This window comes from Apium graveolens, chromosome 8 (assembly GCF_009905375.1).
Source record: "Apium graveolens cultivar Ventura chromosome 8, ASM990537v1, whole genome shotgun sequence".
NCBI lineage: Eukaryota > Viridiplantae > Streptophyta > Magnoliopsida > Apiales > Apiaceae > Apium > Apium graveolens.
This window is the reverse complement of record NC_133654.1, coordinates 127,311,257-127,323,276: the sequence shown is the minus strand read 5'-3', so window position 1 is coordinate 127,323,276 and position 12,020 is coordinate 127,311,257. Positions and strand designations below refer to the sequence as shown.

Below are 12,020 nucleotides of genomic sequence, written 5' to 3'. Positions count from 1 at the left end.
ATGGTGAAGCTACCTGGATCTTTAAGCTTTGGAGGTAATTTTTATTGCAGCACAGCACTGCACTCTTCCGTTAGAGCAACGGTCTCGAGGTCATCCAGTTTCACCTTCCTTAAAAGAATACTCTTCATGAATTTTGCATAACTAGGCATTTGCTCCAGAGCCTCAGCGAAAGGTATGTTGATGTGAAGTTTCTTGAACACCTCCAGAAACTTACCGAACTGCTTATCCAATTTTTGTTGTTGCAATCTCTTAGGGAAAGGTGGTGGAGGATAGAGTTGTTTCTCCCCTGTATTACCCTCAGGCAGAGTGTGTTCAACAGTAGTCTTCCTTGGTTCTGCCGCTTTCTCCTTTTGCTTCTCTTCTTCATCAACAACTTCAGCTTCTCCATCTTTCGTTTTCAGCATCATCAACTTTTCCAGACCTTAAGGTGATAGCCTATTACTTGTCCTTAGCTTCTTTCCTATCTGGCACTTCAGTATCGCTGGCAAGTGTGCCAGGTTGACGATTGAGCACAGCATTGGCTAATTGACCGATTTGATTTTCCAAGGTCTTGATAGAAATAGCCTGACTTTTGCACAACAGCTTGAGCTCCTCAAAATCAACACAAAAAGTGGAGCAGCACCTCCTTGTTGAGGATACAATTACCTTTGAGCATAATGTTGTGGTTGCTGGAATCCAGGTGGATTAAACTGCTTAATGATAGGCTGCCGATATGGTTGTTGAACAGCATTCAGATTATTACTCCAGCTGAAATTGGGATGATTTCTGTTGTTAGGATGATAAGTAGTTGGCACAGGCTGCTGCGGTCGCTGATAATTATTGACATACTGAACAGATTCATTAACAAGAGAACACTGATCCGTAGCATGAGAACCTGCACAAAGCTCACAGACCATAACTATCTGATTGACTTCATAGTTGGCTAAAGAATCGACCTTCAAAGACAGCGCTTGGAGCTGCGCTGTAATAGCTGTAGCTGCATCGACTTCCAGAAAACCTGCTACCTTCCCAGGCATCATCCTTTGAGTTGGATTTTGATGCTCATTTCCAACCATAGTTTTAATAAGATTATAAGCCTCGGTATAGCTTTTGGCCCACAAGGCGCCTCCAGCTGCTGCATCGAGCATGGGCCGAGATTGGGCCCCCAAACCATTATAGAAACCAGTGAACACCATCCAATCAGGCATACCATGATGTGGACACTTTCTTAACATCTCCTTGTAGCACTCCCAAGCTTCGCACATAGATTCTGTTGGTTGCTGCGCAAACTGAGTAAGAGCACTTTTCATAGTTGCAGTCTTCGCCATTTGATAGAACTTCACCAGAAACTTTTGCGCAAGATCTTGCCAAGTAGTGATGGACCCAGCTGGTTCAGAATGTAACCAGTCCTTAGCTTTATCCCTCAGAGAGAATGGGAAAAGCCTCAGCTTGATAGCCTCATCAGTCACACCATTATATTTGAAAGTGCTACAAATCTCGACAAAATTCCTGATATGCATGTTAGGGTCTTTAGTCGCAGCACCTCCGAAAGAAACAGAATTCTGCACCATCTGAATAGTGCCCGGCTTGATTTCAAAAGTGTTAGCCTGAATAGCCGGATGAAGTATGCTTGACTGAATGTCATCAATTTTAGGCCGAGAAAAGTCCATAAGAGCTGGATCTGCTGCTGGAACTATACGATCACCCATGATTACTGGTTCTTTTTGCTCACTCTCTTTATCCGAATCTTCAAAATCTATCTTCTCCGAAATATCAAGAACTGAGTATGTCTCCTCAGCCGTATCTAAAGTTCTCTTGCGAGTGCGAGAACGTGTTTGCATAAACGCTCGCTAGAGTACCTGAAACACAACTGGAAATAATAAGTAACACGTCTTAATCAATGAGTCCTAATGACCACTGATGGCAAGTACATAAACTAAACAAATACGCCGAGTCCCCGGCAGCGGCGCCAAAAACTTTTTAGGAACAAAACACGCGCTAATAATTCATGCAAGTATACACGTTCGCAGGTAATATAGAATAATTTCTAGTTCGTTCCCACAGAGACTCAGACTAATTATGTTCAATTAACACTTACTCACCAATGTATGATTACTTCTCAATGTCAAGACAATAACACTTAAATTTGATTAAATAATTATTAACTACAATTAACTACAAGAATTGAACACTTAATTGACACTTGAATTAACAATATTAAACACACATGAGATCATAACTTTATTACTACTTCCTTCAATAGTTATCATTATTACCCTTAGCATGAAACGGTGATGATATTAACCGAACAACATGAAACTGATAAAAGCTAACTTTCGTTGTACTAATACCATTCTACCAAACATCCACAATTAAGATAGAAGTTGAATAGGCATCAATTATGTTGAGACCCTATATGTCTACAGAATTTGATAACATAACGATTTAAGCACAATTTATTCTTTATGATTACATAGGACAAGTAAAAAGGTTAGAGTTACCCACTAATCATGCATACACATACATGAACCTATGCTAGCATGGCAAGTTCTAAACCTCGAGATCCACCGTCGCTTCACAAGAGATTAACAGACTATCTTATATGTTCGCGACGCACATAAGACGAATAAGCGCAACCTATGCTAGATATCATACAATCATCATACACTAAGGTATTAAACAACTAACTAAAGAAATCCATAGTAAATTCGTTATGACCCCATGATCACGATTAGCCCATGATAGAACTCATCATCACCATGGGTTCATATGAAAACATGATAATACACACAATATAAACTAATAAAAATACTTACTAAAACCAGAGTACATCACAAGAGTAATAAGGGTTCAAAGTAAAGAAAACGAGCATCCACTGATACAATCGAATAAAAGAATCACAAGAAAACGTATGCTTCATCTTCTTCGTTGTGATGTGCTAAAACGGTCTTTTTCCTTCTCTCCTTGCTCCTTGCTTGATACCACCCTTTTGTGAAATGTCTTTGAGAACTACTTATATAGAAGCCCACAAGAACCAGCCGTCTCAGAAGTCCAACAGAATAAGGATTTATAAAAATCAGAATTAATTTTCTCGCCCCTGTGCGGCCGCCCAACATCCTGAGCGGGTGCCCAGACTCTTTCTGGAAAATTCTGCATTCTGCTCCGGATTTTTGCTGCATTCTGCCCCCAACTTTCCGCAACCAATGCCAAGCACTTCCCTAGGCTTATTTCTGATGAATTCTTCCTACATACGCAAGTTTTACCCTGAAATACAAAAACACTAGAAAAACGCATCAAATACACAAAATACCTGATTTTAAGACATCAATGCAAGCCATTATAAGACGTTCTAAGTGGTATAAAATGCAACTTATCACACCCCCAAACTTAAATCGATGCTTGTCCTCAAGCGTCACAGACTCAAAAACAAAACAAAAACATGCATGAATGCAATCTACATGAAATGCAGTGATCCCCCTCACAATGACTAAACCAACCAACTCATGACATCTCAACAAATGCAATTAGGCGAATAAATATCAATCAAATCATGCAAACTAACATACAACCAGAAACGTGGTGTGTGCGGATGCTTAACATATATGCTTCGAAACTAGATCAATTATCATAACTCGATTATCCTCAAGGCAATCACATGATTATACGAAAAATAAATTCTAGGCACAAATTGACTTATAACACTTCAAGATCACTAGAGCTTATTACGGAATCATGCTTTTATTCAACACACAATAAATGCTTATTTGACCGTGCAATGAGTGAGGTCCACAAAAGACTTATGCAATGGCATCCATTTAGCGAGCGTTAGGTTAGCGGATCCCAGACTATAAAAGCCTTAGGTCACTAGGCACAAAGTCCCCTAAGAACTTAATAACTCGAATACCAAAGAGCCCACTCGTGATCAATTATGCATTAACTCTTTTTTTTTTTTTCTTTTCCTTTTTTTCTTTTTTTCTCTTTTTTCAAATTTCTGAGCAAGTGCGTTTCGCTCCATCTTGCTCAACCCTAGACTACTCGCATAAAAATATGAGCCGACTACTAGCCATTTGATGCCTAGCCACAATTAGCAATGAATTCCAATTTTTTTCTTTTAATGCCTTTTATCATTAAGAGCCTACCATAAATTCTAAGCATAATCAATAGATTAATCTCAAAAACCATCAAACCATGACAACCATCTAGTCCTTAAGCATACTCTAAGACTTAGTGAAATTACAAGTGTTTCTATCATGCATGTCAACCTACAAGACTCAATCATCACTCTAACGCTATCACTACACTTGCATCAATATCACAAATCAATTGGTAAAGCAACTCAAAAGGGATCATGGTATATGCATGAGCTAAATGACATGATAAATAAAGCTAATAAAAAAACTATTATATGGAAAAAATATGCAACTGTATGAACTAAACTATCATGAATATGCAACTACATGACACACACACAAAAATATCTTGTTTCATAAGAAATAATTTTTTCGAGCCTCTACGGGTGCTCGAAACCCCACAAAAACATGTTTTTATTTTTATAAAATTATGGGACTTTCAAATATTTAATATCTTTGTATTTTTGGATTATTCACAATTTTTGGGAAATTTTAGCATATATTTTTTAATTATTTGAAATTAAAAATTTAATAATTATTTTTCATAAATTATTATTTAAGGGCCAAATAATTTTATTAGGAGATATATATAAGAGCTAAACTATAATTAGGGGTATTATTTTGTAATTATAAATTGTTTAATTTTTATTAATTAATTATATAAAAATCATTAAAATTAGGAAAAAATTCAGAAAATTCTCTAAAAATTCGGGTAGGGTTCTCGAATTTGGGTCAAAGATTAATCAATGATTTTGGGAGATTCTGATCAGCAAATCCTATAATTTAAGTACTCAAATTGAAGGTCTTGATCTATTTTGTCAGTTTATGGTATCAATTTCATGCTTAGATTCATGGATTTTCAATTTTGATTTCTTGGGTTCTTAACTGAAATTAGGACTTTTTGATTCTGGGGTTATTTAATTGATTTTTTAATTTGTATAGCTTCATATGATTGTGTATAGTCGATTTATGCTATCAATTTCATTAAACGATTGCTAGATAGTCTAATTCGATTATTAGGGTTTATGTTCAATTTTTGATTTAATCATTTTTTATTGTGATTGATCTGAGGTTAGTTAGGTATTAGGGGTTTGATTATACAGTTAATAAACTTTGATTTGAGATATAGAACGTGAAGTTTCATATACAAAATAGCCAGATCGATGTTTGGCTGGTTTTTGGTTCGATTTCACCGGAGATGGAGTTTCATGGGCTTTTACGGTCGATTATTGCCTGAATCATAGTGGTGAAGTGATCTAGAATGAATTGGAGTCAAAAACCAGTACAAACGATACGTTTGTCCAGAATGGGGTTGGCCGGAAAAGATTCAGTGGCCGAAATTGTCGTCGTATTCTGTGTTCTTGGTGACCCGAATATGTTCTTGGCGACCCGGTTCCGAAGCCGTTTTGAACCCGGTTTAGATCCGTTTTAACCCAATTTCTGTTTTCAAATTCTGTTTTTGACTTTTCTTTTTACTTTCATTATTTTTAATTACAAAAATAAGTTTTATTATTTAAATTAATTAATTTAATTAATTATTTGATTTATTTTATGAATAAAACTAAATTATTTTAAATATTTTCCAAAAATCCAAAATTTATTTATTTATGATTTATTTAAATTGATTAATTATTTTGATAATTAATCAGTTTATTTAAATAATTTATATTATTTCCATTTAAATTCAAAAAATTATGGCAAAATCATTTTTAATTCTGATTTTTCCTTAATAATTATTTAAAAATATAAATAATTTTTAATTAATTTGGATAATTGATTATTTTGAATAATAATTGAATTATTCTTATTAATTGAATATTAATTGGATCGTTTATCCGTTTCAAATGAAACAAAACTCCTAAATTCTGAAAAATGATCTGTTTCCGATAAAAATAGTTTGAACTTCTAATTTCTTTCGGAAACGAGTCAGCTTTAGATATTTAATTATAATAGACCCGATTAATTCAAATTGGATAAATTCCAAAAATTAGAAAATGACTCAGATATTGTACAATAGTGTGACTAACGACTCGATTTCAATTCTAAAAATATTTTAATGACCTAAGTGACTATTTGACTTAAGCGCTACGTGATTTATATGGTTAATTGAGTCTTAAATGCTAGTTTATTATTACACGAGCTAATTATTATCGTACGGGTAGTCAATAAGGGTTGCGTGGATTCAGATTGATGTACAATTAGGTTACAAGTCAATTGAATTGGTATTTTTCCTTTATATATATGAATCAAGCAAGGCAGTACAAGCTGGAGTTAGATAGCAGTAGTACATTGGGAATAGAACGCATACCAGGCAAGTTTCCTCCCCTATTCTTAATTCAGAATAGTGAACTGCTAAGGTTATTCCTATATCTGATACAAACTCTTGATATATTGAACATATAATCTTCATTCAAGTTCATTGAAATTCAATTATTATTCTTTTGATAATTCCTTTACAATAGTTCTGACTATCCTGGAATATTTGAATACTTCTATTCATATTCCAATTGATTACCCACTATCTATACCTAGATACAAATCTTGATGTTGGGATAGCATCGAAGTATACCGATTGTTACGGATGCTTATCTTATAGAGTGGATGGTTACGAATAGGGCCAGGGATGGACTGGACCCTTTATTATTAGGCGAGAATGGGCCTGGGTACCCGATATGATGGTGGATCTATACGGATGGGTATTGATGGTGGATCTATACGGATGGATATAGATCTACACTATATCATGACTGATCAGCAGGTTATAGTGCATATGTTGGTTCTTGTGTCCATTCTAGTTTATTGTGATTGCCGGTAGCGGCCTTCTATACTCAATATAGAAAGAGTAGATACTTATGGAATCTGATTACTTATTTCTTATCAGATTCACTGGTTTTATCTCGAGATACTATATATATATTGTGAACTTGTTGAGCAATTATGGCTCACACTTGTTGTTACTCACTCTTATCTTTTAGTAAAGCTTGAGAATGAAACATGTTAAGACCAGGGTAGTAAAGAAGTGAGTAAAAAGGCAGGACCCTCTAGCACCAAGAGTGCTAATCCCAATCCAGGAAGATAGTTTTGAGTTACCATATCAGGTTTAGTTTGAATAGTTCTTGTGTGTGTTTGAATAAAATGAAAATAGTTTTAAAACATGTTTACACTGTTGGATTTGTAATAAATAAAGATGTTTATAAGATTTTAAATTTGGGAATATAATAATAGTATTTTTTTGTTCTTGTCTTCATACCTTAACCTTAAAGATCCTGAGTAGCACTATGAAGGGGTTAGATGTATGTTTATATAATGATGTTGCAGGTTAGTTTATATTGTATGTTGGCAAGTAACCCCTAGATCTAAACCCCGTATTTGGAGGGTGTTATTGTTGGATCTATCGAATCTTGGCCCTCTATTTTATGATATTAATTCAAAGAGTACGAATAGAACAGTAACCTTAATCTCTATGACGCAAGCGATTCAAATCCACGTCTTCTACTATATTCCCTGATTCTCCTTGGATGAAGTGTGGGCTTCGATCTCCCAAGGTGTACCTCTCCCAAAGCTCCGAAATTCTGAAACCCTAACTGGCTCCTTGAGAAAAACGGCTACCTCTCTCAAACCCTAGGATGTGATTTCATTTTTTGTGTTAACCCTAGCTTTAGGAGAATGAGAATATTTATAGGCTACAGTAGGGATCATGGACCATTAGGTCAAGCCTTCTAATGATATTCCGAGCCAAGCCCAATGTCATTAAATATTAATTCAATCCACTAAAGAATTAATATTTGCACTACCTTTCCTAATTCCGTAAATTAATTATTTAATTCGGCTCCCATATTAATTGCTTATAAATTCCCCATGTTTAAGATATCGCATGTCCATTAATTAAATTAATTTTTGACAATTAATTTAATCAATATCTTTTATCCTTGATCATCCACTCAACCTTATAATTATGCAAGAACAAATCTGCCTGCAGGACTAAAGCATAATTATCTTTATGAGCTTTCAAGAGGACATCATCACCCGAATATATTTTTTGGACACGGTTTCCTTTTATAGTTAATATCCCACTTTGTATATAATGTCATTGCCCAATACATAAATTCGTAATTTAAAATAAATTACTTATTGTATGAATCAAGGCATGTGCATTAAATATAAGTGTCAATTACTACATCCGGATTAAGAACCTAAGCAATAATAATATCGTAGAATCTTAGTTCTTCTTTATTGTCAGAATAATAGAAACAATTATTCTACTATTTTGATCCCGTTCAATATACACAAAGTATACAAGTATTATTCAATAGTCAAGATAAACTATTTCTAAATAATACTTAGCCGTTCCAGTGGTTTGTCTAATACCACTTAGACTGTGAACCTTTATTATATTATATAAGGAGTTTGACAATCTAATCTTCTACTATCCCATTTGATACTAGATTGTCTACAATATATAATATACAGATTATATGAAAACATGCATTCAAGATTCTTAAATAATTTATTATTAAAGTATATACTTCAAATGAATATTTCATTATAAACCCTAACAGTTATACCCTACATTCACTTTCCCTGCATTCTTGGTTTTATGTGATTCCACTGAGATAAAATTCTTTGTAACTGAACCTTATTTCTCATTAAGCTTTGCTAGCTTTCCTTGGCTGATAGTCTTTTTCTCCTTCAACGGATGAGCTTCATCATTTAACAAATGAGCTTTATCATTCAACGGATAAGCTTCATCATTCTTTGAGTCAACATTCATTGACAGACCAGCAACTAACTCTGGGTTCAGTTTTTTCTTGTCTTTCTTCCATCCTTCTTCACAAAATGATTCAATCCCTTGAACTTTGGCAATTTGTGCACTAACATCCCTAGAAGGTTTCTAGGCTTTAATGACTTCTTGTTCTCGTTCAAGCTGCTTTCTCATAATTTCTTCTTTCTTTAAAGACTCTGTTAACTCATCCTTAGCAATTTTACACTGAATTTTCAATTTCTCAAACTCAATAAATTAAGTTTCTAACGTAGTATTTCTATCACTCAAAAACATATTATTATCTTTAATTCTAGTGTTTTCTTTTGTGATTGATTTAAATATGACACACAAATGATATAATTCAGTAGATATATCACAAATAGCATCATTGCATTCATCTTTAGAAAGCTGTGAAAGATTAGTAGTGATAACCTGACTGCTAGATGTGCTAATCTTTGTTTCATCTGATTTGGCCATGAGAGCAAGTTTGACATAGTTCATGTCTTCATCTGCATCATCTCCATTAGTTGCCTATTCATTTTCTTGAGTTATGAAAGCCTTTTCTTTTTGTTTTATCAACCATATTTCTGTTGGACTTTGCAGCTCCAAAATTTTTCTTGAATTTCAGCTTTGCAAATCTTCTAGACAGAAAGGGTAGATGCTCATCAACTTCATCTAGGCTTGGATAGTCTTCATCTTCAGCCATCAACCCTTTTCCCTTGCTCATCTTAGACCTTCCTTCACAAATATTAAAGTTTGGTGCAGTTTTAACAGCTTCAACTTTATTTCCTCCACTCTAACTTGCTCATCTACCAATACCATATACCCACCTTTCTTCCTTCCTTTCTCTTTCAGCTCATCTTGTTCCATGTGAAGCTCATATGTCTTCAAAATTCCATACAGCCTCTCAAGAGTAAAGTCTTTGTACTCTTGTGAATTTCTGAGAGAGACTGTCATTGGCTTTCATTCCTTTGGTAAAGACCTTAGAAATTTTAGGTTGGAATCCTTGGTTTGGTAGACTTTTCTATACAACTTTAGTCCATTTAATAGCTATTGAAATCTACTGAAAATATCACTCATGGACTCACCATCTTCAAAATAAAAGTGTTCATATTGTTGTATAAGAAGTTGCATTTTGTTTTCTCTGACTTGCTCAGTTCCCTCACAGAGTACTTGAACTGTGTCCCAAAGATCCTTAGCAGTTTTACAATTTATGTCATTGTCAAACATGTCTTGATCAAGACCATTTAACAATATGTTCATGGCCTTTTTATCTTTATGGACTGCTTCAATATTTTCATCAGTTCATTCTAATTTAGGCTTTGGAACTATTTGCTCATTTCCAGTAGCTTCACCAACTTTCGTTGTAGCCCTGTGAAGAACATAAGGTATGCGGCGAGGTCTGTGTCCCCACTGAAAGTCAATTAGGAGTTAGTCCTAAAACCAGGAGGTAAAGAGGTCATCCTGATCGTGTGCGCGAATGGAGAGAACGTTTCTAAAAAGCTTACTGAATCCTTATTTGTATCGATTTTTTTAAGCAGCTTCCTCAGATCATAAATGACCATGTCTCCGATCTTTATAGTCGTTTCCCCGTGCTGCAACCCTTAATGCTGAGATGGGGCCGCACTAAATTGGTTTTTCTTGTCTTGAGTCTGAGTTTCCTTTCTTTGAAGACTTTTCCTTGTCTTCTTTTTTCTTTTTATTCATATTAATCCTGTCAAGTTTGAGCCTTATGTAGTGTCGCATTTCTTTTCTGTCAAACACACTTGTAGAGTGAGCCTCATAGGATGCCTCGCTTTGCGATCCCTCTTTATATATGACGTCGGGTTCGCTTGCCTCTTGAGTTTCGCCTTCAGCCTCCTTGTTAGATATGATTTGATGATATCAGTAATTAGCTATCAGAGTTTGCAATCAGCATTTGATATGAGAGTTTGACAAATATGACGTCATCACCATTTATCATCAGTACTTGTCATCGGTATTTATTGATATCAGCATTTGTCAAGCTGGAAATTAGGAGATGACACAAGAGGATATATTTGCATAGATGTGTCGGTGTAGGACTTTACTTATTTTAGTAATCAATAGTTAGATATGTATTAGGATTCCTTATTCAATTGTAACATTTCTTCTTGATTGATTGTGTAGATGTACAGTATATAAGCACAGTTTAGGTTAATAATATAGGTGTTCAAGATTGATATATCATTCATATAACCTAACTGGTCTCAAGGATATCTGTTCATCCTTTGAGAGAGTATTGCAATCAATTTTTACTCATTAATATAAAAACTATTTGTTTTGTTGATTTTTATATTTTGATTTGATTGTTTAAACTGTATTCACCCCCCTCTATAGCCGATTTAAGGCCTAACAATTGGTATCAGAGCTTGATGTTGATATACAAACAGTTTATGATCCACAAAAATAATCATCAATGGCATATAAAGAAACTCAACAAAATCCCCCACCACCAGTCACAAACCAAATCAGCCAGAAGAAGAGCTTATAAGTGGCTATCAAGGTACCAATCTTGAAGATTCATGAATATTCAATCTGGAAAGTCAAGATGGCTATGTATCTGGAAGCAACAGATCCTGAATATCTGAACAGAATTTATGATAGTCCTCCCAGGCCCATGAAGGTGGTTGTTGTTGTCCCTGGTCAAGAGGATAAGATGATTGACAAGAACAAAAAATAATACACTTCTGAGGATTACTCATCAAATATGAAAGATGCAATAGTTATACATCATTTGCATAGTAGTCTTGATAGTGTCATGTCCAATAGGGTGACTGGGTGCAAAATTGTCAAGGAAATTTGGGACACTTTAGAGGTCAAGTGTCAAGGCACGACTGTGATGTCCCTAAAATCCGGGGGTCTGGATTTGACGTCATCACATAAAACCATATTTTAAAACACTTTTGAAAAACCTGTATATTTCGAAAGGATAATGAAAACCAAAGAATTTAAAAACCGGAACATTTGAAAAGACTTTAAAAGAAAATAGTTTAAACCCTAAAAACAGGATCACATACAGGTTACAGCATTGAAATTAGAACCAACCACTATTATTAATAAACAACATCTTTTATAACTTCAATTCATCTTCTATAAGAAAAATCATTACTATTTTTTTACAAACCTGT

The 12,020-nt window shown here is 34.6% G+C and overlaps 1 non-coding gene across 1 annotated transcript; it reads left to right on the top strand.

Annotated features, from left to right (window-relative positions):
- Positions 1–1,185: 1,185 nt before the first annotated feature.
- Positions 1,186–1,292, top strand: LOC141681733 (small nucleolar RNA R71). The gene has a single exon (XR_012559159.1). It is a non-coding gene; the product is annotated as a small nucleolar RNA R71 (small nucleolar RNA).
- The last annotated feature ends 10,728 nt before the right edge of the window (positions 1,293–12,020 follow it).